Source organism: Staurois parvus, unplaced genomic scaffold (genome assembly GCF_062004578.1).
Source record: "Staurois parvus isolate SC_StPar_1 unplaced genomic scaffold, SC_StPar_1.0 ptg000449l, whole genome shotgun sequence".
Lineage (NCBI taxonomy): Eukaryota > Metazoa > Chordata > Amphibia > Anura > Ranidae > Staurois > Staurois parvus.
The window spans coordinates 7,421,675-7,446,572 of NW_028318245.1; the positions used below are offsets into that span (position 1 = coordinate 7,421,675).

A 24,898-nucleotide genomic window follows, 5' to 3' on the forward strand; every position below is an offset into this window, starting at 1 on the left:
AGCGGACTGTGGCGGGCATTCTGACACTAGGGGGAGCTGACTTGGTGTCACTGACATCCCCAGTGACACCAATAAAGTGATCAGTGCTAATAAAAAACACTGACACTGTACTAATGGCACTGGGCAGGAAGGGGTTAACATCTGGGGCAATCAAAGGGTTAACTTTGTGCTGTTTGTGTTTACTAGGGAGACATGCTGTGCAGAGAGATACAAAGCAGCATGTCCCCTCTGACAGGGGAGAGACCTGTGTTTACATACAGACTTCTCCCCTGCCAGTGTTCCTTGGCGATCGCCGGGTGCCAGTGAGGAATCACTGGGTGCCGGCGGGGAATCACCGGCTGGGACCCGGTGTTCGACATCTGTAGCCACCAATGGCCGTGTGGGTAGGGCAGCGTGCGTGCACCCCCTACCCAGAAATGCAAATCAAGTATATATACATGTGATTTTGCACAGCCCTGCCTCCCTGTAGCAGTAGTTCTGCTATAGGGCGGTTGGGAAGCGGTTAAGCAGGAGTAAATAACTGCCCAAACTCTGCTACAGGGTGGCACGGGTGCGCAAAATCATGTATACATTCATGATTTTGAATTTCCGGGTATGGGGTGCGTGCGTGGCACACGCATGCTCTACCCATGCCGCAATTCACGGCCACGGCTGTCAATCACCGGGTCACGGCCGGTGATTACTTGCTGGTGCCCAGTGATTGCCAAGCATCTCCGATGGGGGAGAGAACTGTTTGTAAACAAAACAGTTCTCCCCCCTGACAGATCCTGCACACTGCTTTGCATGGCTGTGCACAGCACAGCCATGCAAAGCAGTGTGCTTACAGTGAAGCACACAGACACAGCCCCTTGTAAACACACAGTTAACCCTTTGATCACCCCAGATGTTAACCCCTTCCTGCAAGTGCCATTAGTACAGTGTCATTGCTTTTTATTAGCACTGATCACTGTATTGGTGTCACTGGGGATGTCAGTGTCACCAAGTCAGTTCCCCCCCCCCCCCCCAGTGTTAGAATGCCTGCTGCAGTCCCGCTATAAGTGACTGATCGGCATCATTACTAGTAAGAAATAAAAAATTCAACAAAAACTCCCATTATCTATACCGCCATTTGTAGACACTATAACTTTTACATAAACCAATTAATTTACCCATATTGGGATTTTTTTTCAGCAAAGACATGGAGCAGAATACATTTTTTGGCCAAAATTTATGACGAAATTTGATTTTTTAAATTTTTTTACTGGACACGTTTAATAGCAAAAAGTAAAAAATATAGTTTTTTTTTTCTCATAATTGTCGCTCTTTCTTTTAGCGCATACAGCACAAAAAATAAAAACCGCAGAGGCGATCAAATACCACTGAAAGAAGCTCTATTCGTGGGGGGAAAAGGACGTAAATTTATTTGGGTGCAGCGTTGCAAGACCGCGCAATTGTCAGTTACAGTAACGCAGCACCGTAATGCAAAAAATGGCATGGTCAGGAAGGGGGGGGGGGGGAATCTTTTGGAGGGGGAGTGGTTGAAAAATTTGGGCTGGAATTTCACTTTCTAAATAGCAGATCAGGAGATACTTACAGTGCATCCAGAAAGTATTGCCAGCGCTTAACTTTTGCCACATTTTGTTATGTTACGGTCTTATTCCAAAATGGATTCAATTCATTTTTTCCCTCAACATTCTACAAACAATACCCCATAATGACAACGTGAAAGAAATTTGTTTTGAAAATCTTTGCAAAAATGAGCGATCGAGGGAGAAGGGCCTTAGCCAGGGAGGTAACCAAGCACCCAAGAGAGCTCCAGCATTTCTCTGCGGAGAGGAGAACCTTCCAGAAGAACAACCCTCTCTGCAGCACTCCACCAATCAGGCCTATATGGTAGAGTGGCCAGACGGAAGCCAGGGAGGTAAGCAAGCAGCTCATGGTCACTCTGGAAGAGCTCCCGTATTTCTCTGTGGGGAGAGGAGAACCTTCCAGAAGAACAACCATCTCTGCAGCACTCCACCAATCAGGCCTATATGGTAGAGTGGCCAGACGGAAGCCAGGATGGTCACTCTGAAAGAGCTCCAGCATTTCTCTGTGGAGAGGAGAACCTTCCAGAAGAACAACCATCTCTGCAGCTCTCCACCAATCAGGCCTGTATGGTACAATGGCCAGACAGAAGCCACTCCTCAGTAAAAGGCAAATGGTAGCCTGCCTGGGGGTTGCCAAAAGGCACCTGAGAGACTCTCAGACCATGAGAAACAAATCTCTCTGGTTTGATGAAACAAAGATTGCACTCTTTTGCCTAAATGCCGAGCATCATGTCTGGAGGAAAAAAGGCACCGCTCACCACCTGGCCAATACCATCCCTACAGTGAAGCATGGTGGTGGCAGTATCATGCTGTGGGGATGTTTTTCAGCGGCAGGAACTGGGAGACTAGTCAGGATCGAAGGAAAGATGAATGCAGCAATGTACAGAGACATCCTGGATGAGAACCTGTTCCAGAGCGTTCTGGACCTTAGACTGGGGCGACGGTTCATCTACCAACAGGACAACAACCCTAAGCACACAGCCCACATAACAAAGGAGTGGCTACGGGCAAACTCTGGGAATGTCCTGAAGTGGCCCAGCCAGACTTGAACCCCATTGAACATCTATGAAAATGGCTGTGCACCAACGCTCCTCATCCAACCTGATGGAGCTGGAGAGGTCCTGCAAAGAAGAATGGGAATTGCCCAAAAATAGGTGTGCCGAGCTTGTAGCATCACACTCCACAAACGACTTGAGGTTGTAATTGGTGCTAAAGGGGCTTCAACAAAGCACTGAGCAAAGGCTGGGAATATTTATGTACATGGGGTTTTTTTCATTTTTTATTTTGAATAAATTGCAAAGATTTCAAAAGGAACTTCTTTCACGTTGTCATTATGGGGTATTGTTTGTAGAATGTTGGGGGAAAAAATGAATTTAATCTGTTTTGGAATAAGGCTGTAACATAACAAAATGTGTCAAAAGTTAAGCGCTAGGAATACTTTCTGGATGCGCTGCAGACTGCTTATTGGATATTTGTCCCATCTGGAGGCTAGGAGGTAAATATTTTACTAAATTCATGTGATATCAGTTGTGTTCCTGAGAACGATGTGACTGGAATAGTATACAGCTTGTCTTTTATTTTACAAGCTGACACTGTTCTCCGTAGGGTGGAATTCCACTGACGTCTTCCAGCTGTCTACATTCTCAGCACCAACTGACCTCCCCTGTAAGTATATCCTGGAATAACTTTATTATATTATTAATCCTATTATATTATATTTATTAGGAAATAATCCTCGGTCTTCAGTTTCCAGGTGAAGTTGAAATTACTCCTCTGTTTTATTTTGATTCTAAATGCTGGCAAGGTTCCTCCTACCATGTTTCCCATAATGGTTTATTTTGCACAATGAATGCGAAAATTCAAATTGATTCACAAAATTCAAAACAGAAAATATTCAAAATTGGGCAACCTAGAATCAAACTGGCTAATTTACGTATTTCACAATCTTAATTGTAAGATTATTAAAAACATTATGATGGATATCAAAGTTTTATTTTGGTGTCCTGAATGGAAATGTTTGGCTTTTTACAATTTTCATGAATGTTTTATTGGACTTTAATTCCTAATTGTCTTGCCCTTATCAAAAGACAGTACAGTAGAAAGCTAGTGTTCATGAGTTATATTCCTTATTTATTTTTTATTATATTTATTTTTCACATAATCTCAATGGTCTCCTTCTCTCCAAACCTGGAACAAATTATAATCACAGAGACCATTATCTAGGGAATCTTCTCATTCATACAGGAAAAACCCTCTCAAAACCAGTTCAGTTAGTAAAGTAGATTTATATAAAATGATTTTTAATCTAAAAATCCTTTAGTTCTGCTTGAGTGAGGAGCAGAGTGGGAAGCCTGGGCAAGGAAAAAAGGCATCCCCATTTAAGAAAGAGAGTCCTGGAAACCATAGACAATGGAGATTGGAAGGTCAGTTCTTGTGAAAGAGAGCTCTAATGGCATCTAAAGCCGGCTATAGATGGATCGAAATCAGCCGGTTCAGCAGGAACCAGTTGAGTTTCAATTCATGTATGGGCAGGCTGGTACCACTGAAGTCTATCCATCAACTTCAGAACAATCAGCCTGTCGGGTTCTTTTGTTTGATCACTCTGCAGGAAGGATTCCCCCATCAACACTGAATGTGTTGATGGAGCAAGCCAGCAATTTTCTTTCCTTCAACCTGTGGTTGAAGGAAAGAAGGTTGATGTATGACTTGCCGTAGACCCTTTCTTTGTTCATTTTGTGGGATGGAGGAACAAGATAAATGAAGACCCCCTTAATCAATGTTTTATCCATGGGGAACTAGATCCAGTATGGTCTGGAAAGCATCAAGCAAATCCATGGCATTAATACACTCAACTTGCTTGTAATGGATGCCAGGTGTACAGGATCTTCTGTGATGGTATAAAGCAGGGGTGTCCAACCATGTAAATTAGAGGCAAACTGGGGCACTACTGTGACACCCCAATGACAGCTATGGAGGGGATAAAGAATGGGAATAGGTATGTGTGAGAAATAAATTCAAGTAGGGTTTGCTAGATGGTAGCTGCTCCCATAGACCAGGTCCTGAAAAAATTAAACAAAAGAGGGCGCCTCCATCTAAGTGCAAACTGTACATATACATATGGTAAATAAACATAATGCACTCACTGGGTTGGGGTAAGTAGTGTACATGTCATCAGGGCCATCTTTAATATTGACTGGACCCTGGGCAAGCATTTTCTTGCCCCCTTCCCCCCCCCCCATGCAATTTCACTCTCACATTTCGCAGGGCCCCTTCCCCAATACTACTCCCATCACTACGCAGGACCCCCCTCCTCCATCATTACACAGGACCCCTCCCCCCATACTGCTACCATCAGTACACATGCCCCCTCCCCCATACTACCCCCATCATTACACAGGACCCCTCCCCCATACTACCCCCATCATTACACAGGACCCCCTGCCCCATACACCCCCATCATTACAAAACCCATGATTACACAGGACTTTCACCCCCATAGTACCTCCATCATTACACAGGATCCCCTCCCCCATACTACCTCCATCATTACACAGGACCCCCTGCCCCATACTACCCCCATCATTACAAAACCCATGATTACACAGGACTTTCACCCCCATAGTACCTCCATCATTACACAGGATCCCCTCCCCCATACTACCTCCATCATTACACAGGACCCCCTGCCCCATACTACCCCCATCATTACAAAACCCCTGAGAGTATAAAATACAGTGAGCGCTCCAATGGTCAGCAGCTGAACATTCAAGGAAAACACAGTCCTGAAAATATATATATAAAGAAAATGCAGCGCTGTGTGATGTTACTATATTGCAGGCAGATATAAATAATGAAACCAAAGCAAATTAATAAATAAATAAATAATTAAATCACAGTCCAGTAATGGTGCTCGCTGATTCCCAGTGCAAAAGTTAGAAATGCGCACTAACCAGAAACGTATTAATAATACGCATGTGTATATGATATCATGAAGAATCCCCTCTCTTTTCTGGTCTGGTAATGGGCAGGAGCTGAAGATAGTAGAGATGAAGCGCCCTCGTGTGGCGAAATGGAGGTCCAGCAGGTCACAGAAATCCTTACAGAAGTGTGTGAAGTGGAAAATTTCTCCTCTCAAAGGCTGGTGCAGGGATCAATCTGGGTCCGCAGAAGCTGAAAAGGCTCATCGCAGAAGACACAGGAAAGAACCCATAGTGTAGTAGGTTGATGAAAATGATTTTATTCAAGAAAAACAGGAGTGTTCAGGAAAAACTCACAATGGTGCCAGGTTTAATCAAATGACTGACCCTTTAAGATTAAAGATGGCCACCGGGCCTCCACGTGGCACCGGCGGCGTAGTGTCAATGGCGTCCTGGGCTCCACCTGACGCGTTTCGTGCGCACGCACTTCTTCAGAGGTAGAGCTAAGGACCGCTGAGGGGATTCTTCATGATATCATATACACATGCATATTATTAATACCTTTCTGGTTAGTGCGCATTTCTAACTTTTGCACTGGGAATCAGCGAGCACCATTACTGGACTGTGATTTATTTATTTATTGATTTATTTATTGATTTATTCATTTGCTTTGGTTTCATTTATTATTTATATCTGCCTGCAATATAGTAACATCACACAGCGCTGCATTTTCTTTATATATATTACAAAACCCCTGATTACACAGTACCCTCACCCCCCTAGTACCTCCATCATTACACAGGACCCCCTCCCCCATACTACCTCCATCATTACACAGGATCCCCTCCCTTCACAGTCTGTTTGGCTTCAATCAGCTATGCTTGGCTCTCCTTGGGGATGACGTCACTATGTCTGCTTGAGTGGTACACCCCTGTACGTATTGACCTCATCCCCGAGGAGAGCTGCGAGTACCCGGAAGCCGCCACACAGCCCATCCAGCCAGCTCGTAGGTACATCTATATCAGTGATCATTAACTTGCGACCTGCCAAACTTTTTCTATTCATCAGCTATCCTTATTATTAGTGTATTTTATGTGCGACTCAAGACAGTTCCTCTTCTTCCAGTGTGGCCCAGGAAAGTCAAAAGGTTGGACACCCCTGGTTTAGAGCCAACAAACATCTGAACTTTTATTGTACTTGAACAAACATTTTATGTGTGCCTAACATTAGGGGGTCTCGTGTTATTTTTGAGTCATCTTTTCAATTTTGTCTTCTTTCCATGAATCCAAATAATCCACAGAGCCCAAAGATGTTCACCTTGAAGAACTCCCTGTTACTCCTGGTCTTTCTTGGGATCGTCTCCTTGTCTCTCTGTGAGCAAGAGTAAGTATACATAAAACCAGCCATAGACGGTTCGAATCCAGCTGAACTGGCCGAGATTGGAACCTTGAATGTACCCAAGGGATCGATCAATCAACTTGGGTACAACCAGCCTGCTGGATATTACATGCGATTATTGCTAGTGGTTGTTATAACCATGAGCAAGAACCACTGTCTTCTCCCGGCGGGGACGGCTCCCCCACTAGAAGAACACAATGGCTCGGCAGGAGGGATTCCCCTGTCAACATTCAAACCCATGCTTGCAGGAAAGAAATTTGCACCCTCTATGGCCTGCCTTTTTTGGACACTTTTTCCACACTTTTGTTTTTGCGTTTCGCTTTATTTCTTTTTAGGAATAATTTGTTTAATTTGTTTGGTTTATTCACTTTCTAACAAATTTGAAAATTGATCGACCAATCCGAATTCTGTATAAAGAATTGCTGGTTGCTAAGGAGGGGTTCCCCCTGACAGCTGAATGTAAAAAAACGAATGCCGGCAATTAAAAATTTTGAAAAAAAGCTGGGGGAGAGGCAATTTTGTTTAAAAAAATGGAGTGGGGGTCCTCCCAAAATCCATACTAGACCCTTATTCGAGCATGCAGCCAGGCAGGCCAGGTAAGGGGTGGGTGAGAGCCCCCCCCCGAACACTACCAGGCCACATGCCCTCAACATGGGGAGGGCGCTTTAAGGCAGGAGGCTCCCCCCTACACCAAAATTGTTTTAAAAAATGGTGTGGAGGCCCCTACAAAATCTATATCAGTCCCTTATCTGAGCATGCAGCCCAGCAGGCCAGGAATGGGGTGGACAAGCGAGCACCCCCTTCCTGAACCATACCAGGCCAAATGCCCTCAACATGGGGAGGGTGCTTTGGGGCAGGGGGCCCCCCCCATGCCAAAATTGTTTTAAAAAATGGTGTGGGCCCCTCCAAAATCCATATCAGTCCCTTATCCCAGCATGCATCCCAGCAGGCCAGGAAAAAGGGGGGGACGAGCGAGTTCCCCCCTCCTAAACCATACCAGACCAAATGCCCTCAACATGGGGAGGGAGCTTAGAGGCAAGGGGGCTCCTCCCTCAAAGCACCTTGGCCCTATGTTGATGAGGTCAAGGGCCTCTTCCCCACAACCCTGGCCCTGTAGTTGTGGGGGTGCAGGGGGAGGTGTGATTTATCAAAATCTGGAAGCACTCTTAAACAAGGGGGCCCCTAGATCCCGGCTTCCCCCTATGAATGAGTATGGGGTACATATTACCGATACTCATTCACCACAAAAGTGTCAAGAGAGTAAAAACAAAACAACAGTTTTTGACAAGTCATTTATTAAAAAAAGATTTAAAAAATGGCCCCCGAAGTAGATCCAACGTCAATCACGATGAACGCTACTGCCGCCAACCAGAAGAAATAAAAAAAAGAACTCTGCACACGACGAAGGCTCCTGACGTCTGACAGCTCTTAAATAAGCTAAGGGGTGGACCACCCAATGATGTCACCGGGTGACCTGCCCTCTTGTGACTTCATCGACTAGACATTCTGAGTTGATGGTGCAGCGAGGGGGTGGGTCACCCAGTGATGTCAGCAGGTGGCTCTGCCCCTTACTTAACCTCCCTAGCGGTCTGATTATGTCCATATTTCTGTGCTCAAAGCGGTACATATTTTTGCATGGAAATATGTATTTTTTTATTGTAGGCCTGTAATTCTTAGGAATAACTCACTGAAATCTGTCCGAACAAGAGTCTAGTAAACATCCCGGGTATGATAAAATTTGAAACACAAAATCATAAATTATAATTTAATAAATAATCACAAAAAATAATAATATAATAATAAATATAATTCAATAATATAATCAAACCAAAAACACTGAAATTTGAAATATAGCATCAAGTTCGCACATCACTGAGCAAAGTCGCAGAATCGCTTTCAGTGTCTGATGAATTTCCCCCACAAATTATTATCACTCAATTCTGCAAGTGGTTCTAATTTACTATCACTGTTCTCTAGCTAGTCTAAAACCGCTTTTGACCTAAAGGGACGCTTTTTGGACTCCATGGACGTTTCTCAGTTCCAGGCAGAAAGAACAGTAAAAATGCAGGCAGGGCACAGGACAAAGCACTCGGGACAAAATGTATGTGAAATGGTTTGATACAGTAATGTTATACTTTGTGATTTTAGTGTATTTAATGAATGTCACTTTTTCACATTTTTTAATTTCCCGCCGGGTTCCGTCCCCCATACATCCCAACGCTTGCAGGGAACGGAACCCAGAAGACAGATGCCAGCATCCGCCGGAGGACATTGCTGGGGACACTGAAGGGGGGACATCGCGGGAGCGCAGGGCAAGGTAGGTGAAGAAGAGATGCCAGAGCAACGCTGCAGTGTATTCCCGAGTGTAGCTCGGATTTACCGCTTGTGGTGCTGAAACTTTACCCCGAGCTACACTCGGGAATACCTCCAGGGAGGTTAAGGACTGTCAGATTGCGGGAGCCTTCGTCGGGTCAGAGCTCTTTTTTTTTCTTCGGGTCAGTGGTGGCAGGGCGGCGTTCATCATGATTGACAGTGGACCTGGGGGGCCCCTTGTTAAAGGTCCAGCTTAAATCCCACTGGAAGATAGCACCAGGCCCAGGGATACAACAAATATTTCTTTGTTGTATCAGTTAAACTGGCTTCTGTTTATTCCTGCAGCATGACTAAGCTGACCCTAGACTTGGTCAGGGGACACAAAAGTGGGTGGTTTTCTAGGCTTTAGCAATAGTCTAGCTGCTGTAAAAAACATGAACAAGTAATTTGAAATGGATCTTAGAAATGCCTGGAGGTATGAGTTTTAGGAGTCCATATTGAGCTAAGATGCGGACCATGGAGACCATCAATTCCAAGATCGTCCGAAATCTTTTTATTTCCAGAAGACCCATACTATTGGGCCACCATATGTGGAGAAAGGTTCCTAACTGAGTAAGGATAAGAGTATCTTGAAATCCCCTCTACATGATTCCTTTTAAGTTGGCAATACACTGGTAGAATTTTGATAAAAGATTTTCATTTTTCAGAAAGTTTGTTTGATTTCCTAATGGTTAGTGGGGTAAAACCAATGATTGTTCTTGACTGTAATGATGAAAATGTGAAGGAACTGGATGGGAATCTTGGGTCGAACAAGTGAAATTCTCACCATAAATGTGATTTTTTTTTTTTTTTTTTTGTTCTGAGATTCCATCCAAGTAGCAGATCTGGATGAAATTTGAAGGTTTTTCAATCAAAATTAGTTGACTTAACAATGGCAAGATGGAATGCTTTAGTGAATGATTTTTCATAATTTCCACAAGAACTAAATTCTACTGGTGTATAGCCAGCTTTAGCTGTGTCCAGGGCATTTTTTTTCTTAGAGAATAGGTGCAGGAACTCAACCAAGCCCCACATTCACCCGCCTACACACACAACAGTCAAACCACATCAAATAGTAGGTGTGGCCAAATATCACTAACAATGGGAGGGTCCTAAAGGCGCATTACATACCAGGAATGCATTACATAGAAAGTGCAATGTTCTCAGGGGTGCGCTACACACAGAGTGCAGAGTCCAGGGGTGCGCTACACACAGAGTGCAGAGTCCAGGGGTGCGCTACACACAGAGTGCAAAGCCCCCTCCCGCAGCTGCTAACCTCTGCATCTCTGCACAGAACCCCCCTCCACTGCCCTCATCTTCTCCTCCCTGCTTAAAAGCTTCACCATCTTCCATGTGTCTTAATTTTGTTGCTGTATTAAGCTGAAGCTCCCAGCCAACTCAAATACCTCCAGGACACTGAAGGTGGCTTCACCTCTCTCAGTAGCAGGGAGATCATCCAGTGGTGGCATCGGCAAGAACTGGGGAAAAATGGAGAGGGAGCATCCTATCACGTGATGTCCACGCCCATATCTGCACTGCACCCCGGGCACCTGCATCTCACTTGTCCCATTCCCGCACTCATTGGGAACCGCTCAGGAGATCAGATCTGTGGGAGCCACTGGGGGACAAACTGTCACTTGTAAACACAGAAGCCGGACTTCTTCATTTACAAGCGATGGTGCTGAGCAGGCAGCAGGGGGCCTGAGCCAGACGTGGTGGAACGGAGTTCCACCAAGTTCCTGCTGAAAAAATGCCCAGGGAGAGAAGAGAGAAAACCATAAAAGTACTACATTTTACACGCACGTTAGATTAGCACATTTAACCCTTTGATTGCCCCTATTAACCCTTTGATCACCCAGCCAGTGCCATGAGTACAGTGTCAATATATAGAATTTTTCACTGGTCACTGTATTACTGCCACTAGCAACATCAGATAATGTCAGGGTCAGTAAGTGCCCCACCCAGCCAGGGTTAGCTAGTGTGAGATTGCCCGCACACCATCGCACTCACACTATAGGTCGCTGATCACCGCCATTACTAGTATAGTGTTTGTACGGATCAAAATATTGATCACGAACAGAACTTTACTAGTGTCTCCATTGTATAGTGTCCCCAAAAACGCAGCGTTAGCAGGATTAGCCCCGTTCGCGGCCAGCACTAGCGTTTAGCACCTCTGCTGTTTTTTACAGAAGATTTGTATCAGTTGATTGTGGGCCAAGGCAATTTATACACAGATGGCCACCCACTTAAAATCAGCTCTTGCCAGACAATTCTCATGGAAACCTATCATGGTTTCTGAATTTAAAACTTGTTGGGGCCTAACCCTCAACATGGGGATTACAAAAAATAATGAATTTCGGTCATATTGGTCCACAGACCCGATTCATTGTATGTACGTGTTCTCTGCTGTTACACATATGCCCAACATGGACCAGCAATGTACTGGTATGCTGCTGGACTTTGAGTGGTTAAAACGGGATGATTCCTGCAACTAGAGGTATCATCGTTTTTCAGTTGGTGGTTGGCTTTCATGTGAAAGCAATCCTAGTGGCTAATTAGCTGCTGGATCGTTTTTACAAGCAGCGGGAATGGACGTTCCACCATGTCTCTACCAGCTTTGCACATCTAGAGAGGGACATTTTTTCCCATTCTTCTCTGCAGAATATCTCAAGCTCTGTCAGATTAGATGGAGAGCGTCTGCAAACAGCAATTTTCAAGTCTTGCCACAGATTCTCCATTGGATTTCTGTCTGGACTGTGACTGGGCCTTTCTGAATATGCTTTGATCTAAACCATTTCATTTTAGCTCTGGCTGGATGTTTTGGGTCGGTGTCCTGCTGAAAGGTGAACCTCCGCCCCGGTATCAAGTCTTTTGCAGACTCTAACAGGTTTTCTTCTAAGATTGCCCAGTATTTGGCTCCATCCATCTTCCCATCAACTCTGACCAGCTTCCCTGTCCCTGCTGAAGAAAAGCATCCCCACATGCTGCTGTCACCACCATATTTCACAGTGGGGATGGTGTGTTCAGGGTGATGTGCAGTGTTAGTTTTCTGCTACTTAGAACTCTTTGGCCTAAAAGCAAAACACTGAGTACGCATGCGCGGCCGCCGGGATCAGACGTCCCGGCACTAGCTCTGCACATCTCTGGCACTGACATCAGCCCATAAAAGGGCATAGCGCTGCTTCACCCCCGGGGCCCCCCCTGCCTTTCTCCGGATCCCGGGCACCAGATATAATGCCCGGAAAGACGGCGGTGAAGAGCTGTGGAGGCTCCCAGCTGTGGCTGCCTGCGGGGACTGGGGGATCCAAGATGGCGGCCGGATCGGTGCCCGCGGCTCCTGGTGCCTCCTCTGCCTCTGTTGCAGCAGCACCTCTCCCTCGGAGGGAGAAGATGGGCTCCTCGTCCCACGCTGGTCCAGGGAGGATTGCAGCAGCATCATCAGCTGGGGTGAGTGACTCCCTGCAGCCCCCTCAGTCACCCTCCAGTCCTGTGCCACTAGAGTCCCAGGCTTCGGCCTGTTCATTGACCCATGACTCCCCGGCATCCTCGCCCTTGAGCAGCGAAATAGCTGCCATTTTTTCAAGCCAGCATAGCGGTCCTGAGCCCGCGGATGATAGCCCGGCTTCCTCGCCAACGATTTCTCCTGACCCGCCTCTATACTCTGGTGATGCGACTTTGATAGCTCGGTTCGCAGATTTGCTGCAACACGAATTAGACAGAGCTACCTCAAAACTGGCAGCTGATCTTAAGCAGGATTTTCAGGCCTTGGGCCACCGTCTAGACAGTATTGAGGCTAAAGTTGATGTGACAGTCCAAAGTATCTCCCAAAATTCTAACATGATCACCGACTTGCAAGATTGCCTGGAGGAGGCGTATTCTAAAATTCATTACCTGGAGAATCGAGCCAGGCGATACAATTTTCGCATTCGAGGTCTCCCTGAGTCGGTTAAGGAGCTTACTAGCTGCGCACACAACCGCATGCGGTCTGCTATGCCTGCTATTGATGACCTTCACCTTGAGATTGATCGCTTTCACCGGGCACTGATCCCCCCCCCGGCAAGGGGGGCCTCCTAGAGATATCATCGTCAAGCCTCATTTTTTCCAGGTTAAGGAGGCGGTCATGCGGTATGGCAGGGAGAATCCGGATATAGAGTTTGCAGGGCACAAGGTACAAATCTTTGCTGATGTCTCGTCGACCACTATCCAGAGGCGGCGATCCCTCAAGCCACTTCTCTCTCACTTGGTTCAAAAGGGCATTAAATATCGTTGGGCCTACCCTTTTCGTCTACAGTTCACTCTTAATGGAAAGTCCTATGGGTTTGCTACATTCCAGGATGGCGAGGAGTTGCTGCTTCAGCTGGGTATTATATCTCGCAGTCCGACGTCCCATTCTCCTACGGGATCGACTCCTCGACCTCCGCTGCTCCAGCCATTGTGGACTACTCCATCATCTAAGAAGGGGTCCCGGAATCCACCTGGGAGGATTTCTTGAACTTCCATGTTCTTTTGGGGACTTTTCGCTGGGATATGTAAGTTGATGGCGGCCTCTCTGTGGCTCTTAAGAGCGTTGGCCGCTGTTGCTGTGTTGGTATGGGGGGATGGGCTGGGGGTGGGACTTGGGGTGTTAATTGCATCTGTTTGCTGAATACCATTTCAAGTGGTTTTAATTGCTTTGTTTTTATGTTCAATGCGCTGTGCGTTTGATTTATTGTTGATGGGTTATAATTGCTGTCGGTGCCGGAGAGTGTCTTTGCGCTCTCCCTGATTGGAAGACTCTTCCCCGGGATTGTTTCTCTGTGCAGATCTATTCCACCACAGGGCTATTGCTCTGTATTTCCTGGTACATTGTTTCATTTATTTACTAGTACTGTTTCGTGTACCGTGGTCACTTGGCATTTGGACTTTTGTGTTCCAAATGTTCTCTTTTTTTTCTTCTTTTTTTTTTCTGATTTTTTTTGAGGGTCAGCTGGCGACATTTAAGGACTTCTAGGGATCTTCATACTCTTAAGGAACGAGGGGTCTTTATTATGCTTAGTTCCATAATTATTTATCATGTCTTCCTTACGGTCTACTAGCGGAGAAATTCGCTTCCTTTCTCACAATGTTCAGGGGCTCAATTCCCCATCCAAACACATACAGGCTTTTAGCTTGTACCACTCCCTTGGGGCGGATATAGTTGCCTTACAGGAGCCTCATTTTCCCCCCTCCTTCTCTCCACGTTATATTCATAAAAATTACCCTCTCTGCTTTTTTGCTAATGCTTCAGAGAAAAAGCGGGGGGTGGCCCTATGCTTTTCTCGCCAAGTGTCCTTTGTCGAATCTAAAATTGTCCGGGACAAGGAGGGGCGATATCTTTTGGTGAAAGGCCACTTGGGAGGAAACCTTATCACTTTTATAATTTATTATACCCCCAATGCCAATCAGGTTGAATTTTTCCAATCTTTGCTAAGTTCTCTGGTCGGAGAATTTGAGGGTGACGTTATTCTAGCTGGTGACTCTAATTTAGCGTTGGACCAGACTCTGGATCGTTCCCGAACCGCCACGTTTCAGCCTCCTTCTAGACGGAGCCGTAAATTGGCTCAACTTTTATATTGATATGATTTTATTGATGCGTGGAGGGAGGCTAATCCTACTTCTCGAGACTACTCCCACTACTCCAGGGCTCATAATAGTTATTCTCGCATTGACCATATTTTTCTTCATACATATTCACTCCCCAAACTTGTTACTGCTAAAATCTTTTATACGCCCTGGTCTGACCACGACTCAGTTTCTATCACCTTGTCGTCCGAGACTCCTGGTAAGACGGCTTTTCATTGGCGTCTTAATGACTCTATTTTGGGTAATCCCTCTCATTGTTGGGAAATCTCACACCTACAAATATTGTAGGTGCTTTATTAAAATATTGATTTTAATAAAGCAGAGGACACGAACCCAGCGATTAATTGGGCAGCTCATAAGGCCTCAGTCAGGGGATATATTATTCAACTCTCTTCTCGTTTAAAAAAAGCCCGAAATGACCTACTTGCTACTAAAACTCAGTTGTATACTGACCTGGTTGCTGAACATAAGCAACATCCCAGTTCTGATTTGTTACTTAAACTTGACCAGGCCCGACTGGAACTTAACTTATGTCTTACTACCACTGCGGATAAACAACTTCGTTGGTCTAATCATAAATTCTTTACTTGGAGGGACAGGCCTGGCACCCTGTTAGCAGGCAAGCTGACTCCTAGACATTACCAGACGGCCCTCCCCAAGCTCAGACTGGACAACGGTTCGTTATCCCAGGACCCGGGTAAGATCCTCCACAAATTCCATTCTTTTTACTCTCAGCTTTATAGTTCGCCCTCGGGGGGGTTGTTCTTCTTCCTCACTGGAGGCTTTTTTGGAGTCTATCTCATTTCCCCCCCTCCGGGAGGCCCATAGGGAGCTAATGGAACAACCTATCTCCTGTGAAGAAGTTGGGAATGCGGTGAAATCCCTGGCCTCTCATAAGGCCCCGGGACCAGATGGTCTTCCCAATAAATACTATAAAGCTTTACCGGACATTCTGATACCCCATATGGCCCTGTACTTCAATTATTTGCGGGAGGGGGGAGTGGTTCTCCCAGAGGAAAATAAGGCATTCATTAGTGTTATTCCCAAGCCTTTCAAGGATGCCGCTATGGTCTCCAATTACCGGCCTATTTCTTTAATTAACTGTGATTTAAAGATTCTTACTAAAATCCTGGCCCTACGGCTCCATAACTTCTTGGCTTTATACATTCATGATGACCAATCAGGATTCATAAGTGGTCGACAAACATCGGACCAAATTAGGCAGACTATAGCTTTGCTGTCAGCTGTGCAGTCCAATTGGGACGGATCGTCGCAAAGGGAAATTTTACTACTGTCACTGGATATTCAGAAGGCATTCGACAGTCTGTCCTGGGACTATTTGTTTAGAACGTTGGACAGGTTTGGGTTTGGCCCCTATTTTATGACGCTGTTGCGGGCCCTCTATTCTACTCTATCAGCTCAAGTTTCCATTCGTGGACATAAATCAGTCCCTTTTTTCGATAGAACGAGGAACTAGACAGGGATGTCCTCTTTCTCCGTTGCTCTTTGTGTTGGCGATGGAACCTCTTGCGATTGCTATTCGCGCTGATTCCACTATATCGGGTGTTACCTGTGGTCAAAGGGTTCATAAATGCGCCCTATTTCCCGACAATGTTCTTATGTACATATCTAATCCTCGACCGTCTCTGCCTGGTTTCTTCCATCTGTTTCAGTGGTTTTCTGAGGCCTCCGGTCTTACGCTCAACTCATCTAAAACTGTTGCTTTAAATATCTCGTTACCCGATTCAGAGGTTCGCTACGGCCGGGAAAACTTTGATTTTCAGTGGGCCCCTGATTCTCTCCCCTATCTGGGGATTCTCCTCACGAAATCTTTATCGACGCTATACCAGGCCAACTATCTCCCGCTTTTCAAACGACTTAAAAATGACTTATTAGCCTGGCAGGATCTTTCACTTTCCTGGTTCGGTAGAATTCATTCTATTAAAATGACCTTCCTACCTAGATTATTATACTATTTTAGGACGTTACCAATTCTGATTCCCAAACGAGAACTAGTCTTACTACAGGCTGCAGTCTCCAGATTTGTATGGAGGGGAAAGCGCCCTAGGCTGAACAAATCTACCTTATTTTCTCTGAAGAGGCATGGCGGTTTGGGACTCCCTAATCTTTTCGCATACTTTCAGGCAGCCCAAATAACACAACTATCTTGTACTACGGCCAGGGGATATGTCCCCCAATGGGTTGGGATTGAGGCTCTTTCATGCCGTCCATATGCTATTGGCACTCTTATGTGGCTTCCCAGTAGATTGTGCCCTCCTATTTTGTGTCCTATTCTATTCTATTCTATCCTATTCATTGTCAGTGTGGGATAGATGGTGAGCTCGTAAACCTTTCTTCTCTCCGCATACCCCGTTGGCTCCGGTGTTTGGTAATCCTGAGTTTGCCCCGGGTTTATCTTTCACGAGGTTCCAATGGTGGATTAATAAGGGGTTGCTACGTATTGGGGATTATTTGGATGGGGTTCGCCCTCGGTCTCTTCATTATTTTGTGAATTTTTGTGGGATGCCTCGTGGAGAGATATTTCGTTACCATCAACTTCGCTCTTTTATTGATAGCAAACTTAGACTACTCACAGAACCTTGTGCGCTTACTTCCCTCGAGGTCTCCTGTGGGGCAAGTGGGATGATGCGAGGTCGCTTGTCCATTGTTTATGCTTTGTTGGTTGATCCCCTAACTAAATTATCTTACATGATTCTATGGGAACGGGATTTAAATAGTTCCTTAGATTTGGATACCTGGCGGACTGCAGCCCATGCCCTATCGAAGATTTCAATTAACACTGATCTTGTTGAATCTAACTACAAAACGCTACTTCGATGGTATTTGGTTCCTGCTTGCCTAGCCATAATGTATCCTTCCGTTTCATCTGGCTGTTTCCGACGATGTGGTCAAGAGGGTACCATGTTCCACGTCTGGTGGAAATGTCCAGTCGTGAGTAGGTTCTGGATCCGCATATTTAATTTTCTTTACTCAGTGACAGGAATTAATATCCGTAGATCGCCGGAAGTGGCCTTGTTTAATATACTACCCTCTGATGTTCCCAAAAAATTGATTAAATTAATTTTATATATCATATTGGCGGCTCGCATTACCATAGCTAGGAGTTGGAAACAATCCTTGATCCCACTGGATAGAGTGAAACAAAAACTCAACTGGATAATGGTTAATGATAAACTGACGAGTATCATCACTGATGATGTGTCCAGAATTGAGAGGACTTGGGATCCTTGGATTAATTATATTACTGTATCGTGAGTGTCTAGCAGCTGACCCCCCCCCCCCCCCCCTTATATATATTTTTTTCCTCTTTCTTTCACTTAAGAGTACTTTCCTTTTCGTCTCTCTCTTCCTCTCTTTTTCTACTATTTGTTGAAACATTTTTTTTCTCTCTGTTATTTTTGGTTCATTTTGGTTTAATTTTTGTTTATTGATCTATGAAACCTGTATGTTTTGATGGCTATGACATTTTTTCTATTTCAATGGTCTTTATTAAATTTTTTAAACAGTATAAACAGAGGCAATAAAACACGCCCACGCAGGGGCTATCAATTGCACAGATAAACAAAATGCAAAGTAAAAAAAAAAGGAAAAACAATGCTCTAATGCCAACAGGGCAAAAGGTACGCCCACGCAGGGGCTATCAGTGGCACATAAGGTACAAAACAGTAATGTAACTGATTATAACAATTAAATGCAGCTGTCCAGTCACACCAAAAACAGAGAGAGAGAGAAAAAAGAAAAGAGAGAAAGAAAAAAAAAAAAAAAAAAAAAAAAAAAAAAAGGGGGGCAAAGAGCAGGGATTCAAGAGCGCCAATACCTAACGCCATTACATCCCCAGACTAGCCGGGGGGAGTGAGGGAAGGGCATATTGCAACCACGGCTCCCATATTTTCAAAAATTTACATTGGGAGTCGTTGCGGATACTCGACATCTGTTCGTTGAGCATCATAGTGGTCATACGATCGCGCACCCCCTGAAGAGGGACAAACGGACTCTTCCAGGCCTGAGCAATTGTCCTAGTGGCGGATAAAAACAGATAGGAAGCCAAGCTATGACATTTTTTATGTGAATTGTAATGCTATTATCTGCTAATCTTTTTATGTACCTACCAGTGTTATGATTATGATTCTATATCTTGTTTCACCATGCGGGTGGGCCCTTTTTTTTCTCTTTTATTGTTTGCCATCTTGTTTTACGCTTTAATATGCTTGTTTCTCAATAAAAATATTGAAATATAAAAGCAAAACACTATAATTTTGGTCTCATCTGACCAGAGTCCCTTCTTCCACGTCTGCTGTGTCCCCCACATGGCTTCTTGCAAACTGAAAATGGGACTTCTTATGACTTTCTTCCAACAATGGCTTTCTTCTTGCCACTCTTCCATAAAGGCCAGATTTGTGGAGTGCATGACTAAGAGTTGTCCTGTGGACAGATTCTCCCACCTGAGCTGTGGATCTCTGCAGCTCCTCCAGAGTTCCCATGGGCCTCTTGGCTGCTTTTCTGATGAATGCTCTCCTTGCCTGGCCTGTCAGTTTAGGTGGACGGCCATTTCTTGGTAGGTTTGCAGTTGTGTCATAATCTCTCCATTTTCAGATGATGGATTGAACAGTACTCCGTGAGATGTTAAAAGCTTGGGATATTTATTTTATAAGCTAACCCTGCTTTAAACTTCTTTCTCCACAACTTTATCCCCGACCTGTCTGGTGTGTTCCTTTATGTTGTTTGTTCACTAATGTTCTCTAACAAACCTCTGAGAGCTTCACAGAACAGCTGTATTTATACTAAGATTACATTACACACAAGTGGACTCTTATTTACTAATTAGGTGAGATCTGATGGCAATTGTTTCCACTAGATTTTAGTTAGGGGTATCAGAGTAAAGGGAGCTGAATACAAATGCATGCCACACTTTTCAGAGACTTATTTGCAATAAAACTTTGAAAACCATTTATCATTTTACTTCCACTTCAAAATCATGTGTCACTTTGTGTTGGTCTATCACATCAAATCCCAATAAAATACATTTACGTTTTTGGTTGCAACATGACAAAATGTGGAAAATTCTAGGGGTGTGAAGACTTTTTCATGGCACTGTATATAACATAGTTTGTAGATGCTATAACTTTCACACAAACTGAAATACATGTATTGGGATTTTTTTTTTCACCAAAGACATGTAGCAGAATACATTTTAGCCTAAATATATGACTAACTTTGAGTTTATTGGATATTTTCTACTTTCGGTTATAAAAAATACTTTTTTTCCAAAAATGTCAGCCTTTTTTTGTTTATATCACAAAAAATAAAAGCTCCAGTGGTGATAAAATGCCACAAAAAGAAAGCTCCAATTGTGTAAAAAAAAGTACATAAATTTCGTTTGGGTACAGTGCTGCATGATTGCGCAATTACCGGTTAAAGTAGTGCAGTGCGGAAGAGCAAAAATGGCCTGGTCAAGGGGGGGGGGGCTAAATCTTCTGGAGGGCAAGTGGCTAATGTGGTCGCTGTATCTCAAAAATATGCATTTTTGGTCCCCTGCAAAATACAGATTTTGTGTAATTATGTTGTTTTATGTCATGATAACTGTGAGATTTACTAAAACTGGAAAATTCAGAATCTGGTGCGTCTGTGCATGGCATTGGCAGCCAATCGGCTTCTAACTTCAGTTTGTTCAATAAAGTTTTGACAATAAAACTTGAAAGATGATTGGTTTCTATGCAGAAGCTGCACCAGATTTTGCACCCTCCAGTTTTAGTAAATCAACCCCCCTGTGTCTTCCCCTAGGAGAGGTGATGATGATGATGAAGGGGAGGTAAGAGAGGAAGAAGTAAAAAGAGGTTTCATGGATACGTTCAAGAATGCAGTGAAGAATGTGGGCACGACTATGCTGGACAAGTTCAAATGTAAACTTACTGGAGAATGTTGAAGCTTGAATTGGAAATCTGATGTGGAATATCATTTGGCTGAATGCTAAATGTCTGATAAAAATAAAAATGTCACATATGCTGTGCTTTCTTCTTGATTATTTTATATGATGAACCTATTGTAGTTGGGGGAAAATATAATCCTTAGCACACTTTATCCACCCAAGATAAAAACACACACTGCACTTCCAAAAGTATTTTCCCCACCCTCCAAGTCATGTGATTCAGGTGTTCCAATCCCCTCCATGGACACAGGTGTATACAATCAAGCCCCTAGGCATGCAGACTGCTTCTACAAACATTGGTGAAAGAATTGGTCACTCTCAGGAGCTCATTGACTCCAAGCGTGGTCCCGTGATAGGTTCTCACCTGTGCAATATGTCCATCTGTGACATTTCCTGGCTACTAAATATTCCACGCTCAACTGTTAGTGGGATTATAACAAAGTGGAAGCAACTGGGAACAACAGCAACTCAGCCACCAAGTGGTAGGCCACGTCACATGGGGTCAGCGCATGCTGAAGCAAAGAAGTCACCAACTGTCTGCAGAGTCAACAGCTAAAGACCTCCAAACTTGGTGTGGCCTTCAGATGAGCACAACAACAGTGCGTAGAGAGCTTCATGGAATGGCTTTCCATGGCTGAGCAGCTGCATCCAAGCCTTACATCACCAAGTGCAATGCAAAGCGTCGGATGCCGTGGTGTAAAGCATGCCACCACTGGACTCTAGAGCAGAGGAGACGTGTTCTCTGGAGGGACCAATCACGCTTCTCTCTGTTGGACGTGTCTGGGTTTCGTGGTGGCCAGGAGAACAGTACTTGCCTGACTGCATTGTGCCAAGTGTAAAGTTTGGTGGAGGGGGGTTTATGGTGTGGGGTTGTTTTGCAGGGGTTGGGCTTGGCCCCCTAGTTCCAGTGAAGGGAACTCTTAAGGCGACATTTTGGACAATTTCATGCTCCCAACTTTGTGGGAAGAGTTTGGGGATGGCTCCGTCCTGTTTCTACATGACTGCCCACAAGTGCACAAAGCAAGGTCCATAAAGACATGGAGGAGCGAGAGTTTGGGGTGGAGGAACTTGATTGGCCTGCATCCCAACACTTTTGGCAATATAGGGTACATAATATATCAGCCAATGCTTACTCTCAGGCCAGGTTTACACCAATACAGTGCAGCCTAGCATGTGCAGTTCTGCGCAGTTTTTGCATGCATTCCCACCTGTAGGGCAGCCCATTTATTTCAATGGGCTGCCCTACCTACAAAAAAAAGGGAAATAAATTCCTGACTATTTTTTAAATTGTCCCAAACCAAACTGCATGGGGCTGTGGCACTATGCAGTGTGGCATGGGAAGACTCATGCACTTGCCGATGTATGTATGTATTTTGAATCATTTTGAATTTTTCCTTTTTTTTCAGTATTTTTTAAAATATGCTGTGACCAGAGCAATACTGTCCCATCATAGTAACCAGGGTTTTTTTCCTCAGATAATAGGAACTCCTCCCCCTTCTGAGCCACCTCTTGTCTCCGCCCCTACCCACCTCCGAGGACGAACCCTTGGTTCCACCTCTTACCCACCCCCCAGTACCACCCCTTTTAGAGAATATAGAACCAAAGTATCATTTTGTGGTGGTAAGTAGGCTGTATGAAATTTGGCAATGATAACAAGAAAAGCAGTAAAATAGATCTCCCCCAGCAGCAATAGACCCCCCATCCCACAAGAAAACACCAGCCCAGCAACAATAGATCTCCAAGCAGCCAGCATCAATGGACTCTCCAGCAGCCAGCATCAATAGACCCCTCCTTCAACAGTAGATCCCTTCTAGCAACAATGGACCCCAGCAACCTAAGCCCCCCCAAGCAACAATAGACCTCTGCAGAAAAAAATAGACTGCCACTCCACGTTGCTGCTGAAAAAAATAGTAACGTCTTAATAGTAACACTGTACTACTCTGGGGAGGTGATCAGGATTTTTTTTTTACACTGTTATAAGTAACCATTCTATCTGAATGAAATCCATTCATTCAGTGTGTACTATTGTGATTGGCCACAGCTAATAACATGGTACAGAAGGGCTGTGATTGGCTTGGTCTGTACCATGTGATCACTGTGACCAATCACAGAGATCAACACAATAGTACACAATGGATGGCATGAATGGAACCCATATGTTGTGTATAACAGATGAACAATAATGTGTACATTGTCATGTGATCCGCTGTAATTGTTCACAGTGACCCGGTACACTGCAGACCAACAGAGGTCCAGTAGACACATCGGGTGACAGATCGCTCCGCAGCATGGCCCATGGAACAATCCTGGGAGGACCTCACAAGATACCCACCCAGGATAACAGTGCTCTCAGATAAAGACACAGGTCGTACTATTTCACCGTTACTGTATGTATGTGAATATGTACTGACATGTAATGACACTGGGCAGGAAGGGGTTAACATCTGGGGTGATCAAAGGGATAACTGTGTGCTGGATGTGTTTTACTAGGGGGCGGTGTCTGTGCTTTCCACTGTAAGCACACTGCTTTGTATGGCTCTGCTATGCAGAGCCATACAAAGCAGTGTGCTGGAGCCGACAAGGGAGAGAACTATATTGCTTACATATATTTATCTCCCCCGTCGGTAATAGTCGGCGATCACTGGGTGCCAGTGAGTAATCACCAGCCGGGTACCGGTGATTGACAGTCGAGGCTGTGAATTCTGCACGCCCCCTACACGGAACAACATAATCACATATATATACACAATATTTTGTGCAACCCTGCCACCCTGTAGCAGTATTTCTGCTATAAGGCGGTGGGAAAGTGGTTAAATATGGTGTACCATGTAACATGCTCCAAAGGTGAACTTAGCCTTTAACCTGAACACATATGAAGAAATGAGTTCAGATGACAGTACTGATAGGGAAAAGTCCTTAACCAATTGACGCAGAGCGGCCGCATATTTGCGTTCCATTTGAAAATACATATGTGCTGAGAGTGCGCAAAGCTCACATACTACTGAGTGCAACATCAGCAAAGCTAGGGATTCTACAGAGTGGGGCATCAGCAGATCTAGGGGCTACTACAGAGCAGGCAATCAGCAAAGCTGGGGCTTCTACTGAGTGGGGCATCAGCAGACCTGGGGGTTACTACTGAGTGGGGGATCAGCAGAGCTGGGGGTACTGCTGAGCAGGGGACCAGCAAAGCTGGGGATTCTACTGAGCGGGGGATTAGCAGAGCTGGCGGTACTACTGAGTGGGCGATCAGCAAAGCTAGGGATTCCACAGAGTGGGGCATCAGCAGATCTGGGGGTTACTACTGAGCAGGGGATCAGCAGAGCTGGGGGTACTGCTGAGCAAGGGATCAGCAAAACTGGGGATTCTACTGAGTGGGGCATCAGCAGACCTAGGGGTACTACTGAGCAGAGAATCTGCTGAACGAGGGTACTAATGAGCTGGGGATCTGCTGAATGAGGGTACAAATGAGCTGGGGATCTGCTGAACGAGGGTACAAATGAGCTGGGGATCTGCTGAACGAGGGTATTAATGAGTTGGGGTTCTACTGGGCCCGTTTAAAACAAAGAGAATATCAACACACACAGGGCATTTGCAAAGCTTCATGAATGCTTCAAAAAAGCATCACCAAAGCATCAAAAACACATAAAAAAATAGCATGTTGTAGGCACTTTAATATGTGTTAACCACATGCCGCCCAGCCACTGTATTAATACGGCAGCAGGGCGGCACGGCTGGGCAAAAGCACTTTTTAAAACGTGTGTTTTGTAAACAGGTAGGGGGAGCGCGCGAGGCGCGCCGCCGCCCTACCTGTCCCGCCGATCACAGCCGCGGATGTCAGTCGCCGGGTCACAGCCGGTCGTTACCGGCTATGTCCTGGCGATCGGCGGCAATCGCTGACAGAGAGCACAGCTGCAGTAGCTGTGCTTTCTGTCAGTTCCCTGACAGCTCCAGGATACGCTGATCGGCACAGAAGAGTTTCTCTCTCCCGATCAGCAATCAGCGGTGTTCCCTGCAGCACACACCCCCGCCCCCTAGTAAAACACTCCCCTCACACAGTTAACCCTTTCCCTGAAAAATAAACTTAACCCCTTCCTCCCCAGTGCCATTAGTACAGT

General features: G+C 45.1%; 1 long non-coding RNA gene across 1 annotated transcript; it reads left to right on the forward strand.

Annotated features, from left to right (window-relative positions):
- Window positions 1–3,075: 3,075 nt before the first annotated feature.
- On the forward strand, window positions 3,076–20,864 carry LOC149453522 (uncharacterized). The gene is made up of 3 exons (XR_016314704.1): window positions 3,076–3,233; window positions 6,786–6,868; window positions 20,639–20,864. It is a non-coding gene; the product is annotated as an uncharacterized LOC149453522 (long non-coding RNA).
- Window positions 20,865–24,898: the final 4,034 nt, after the last annotated feature.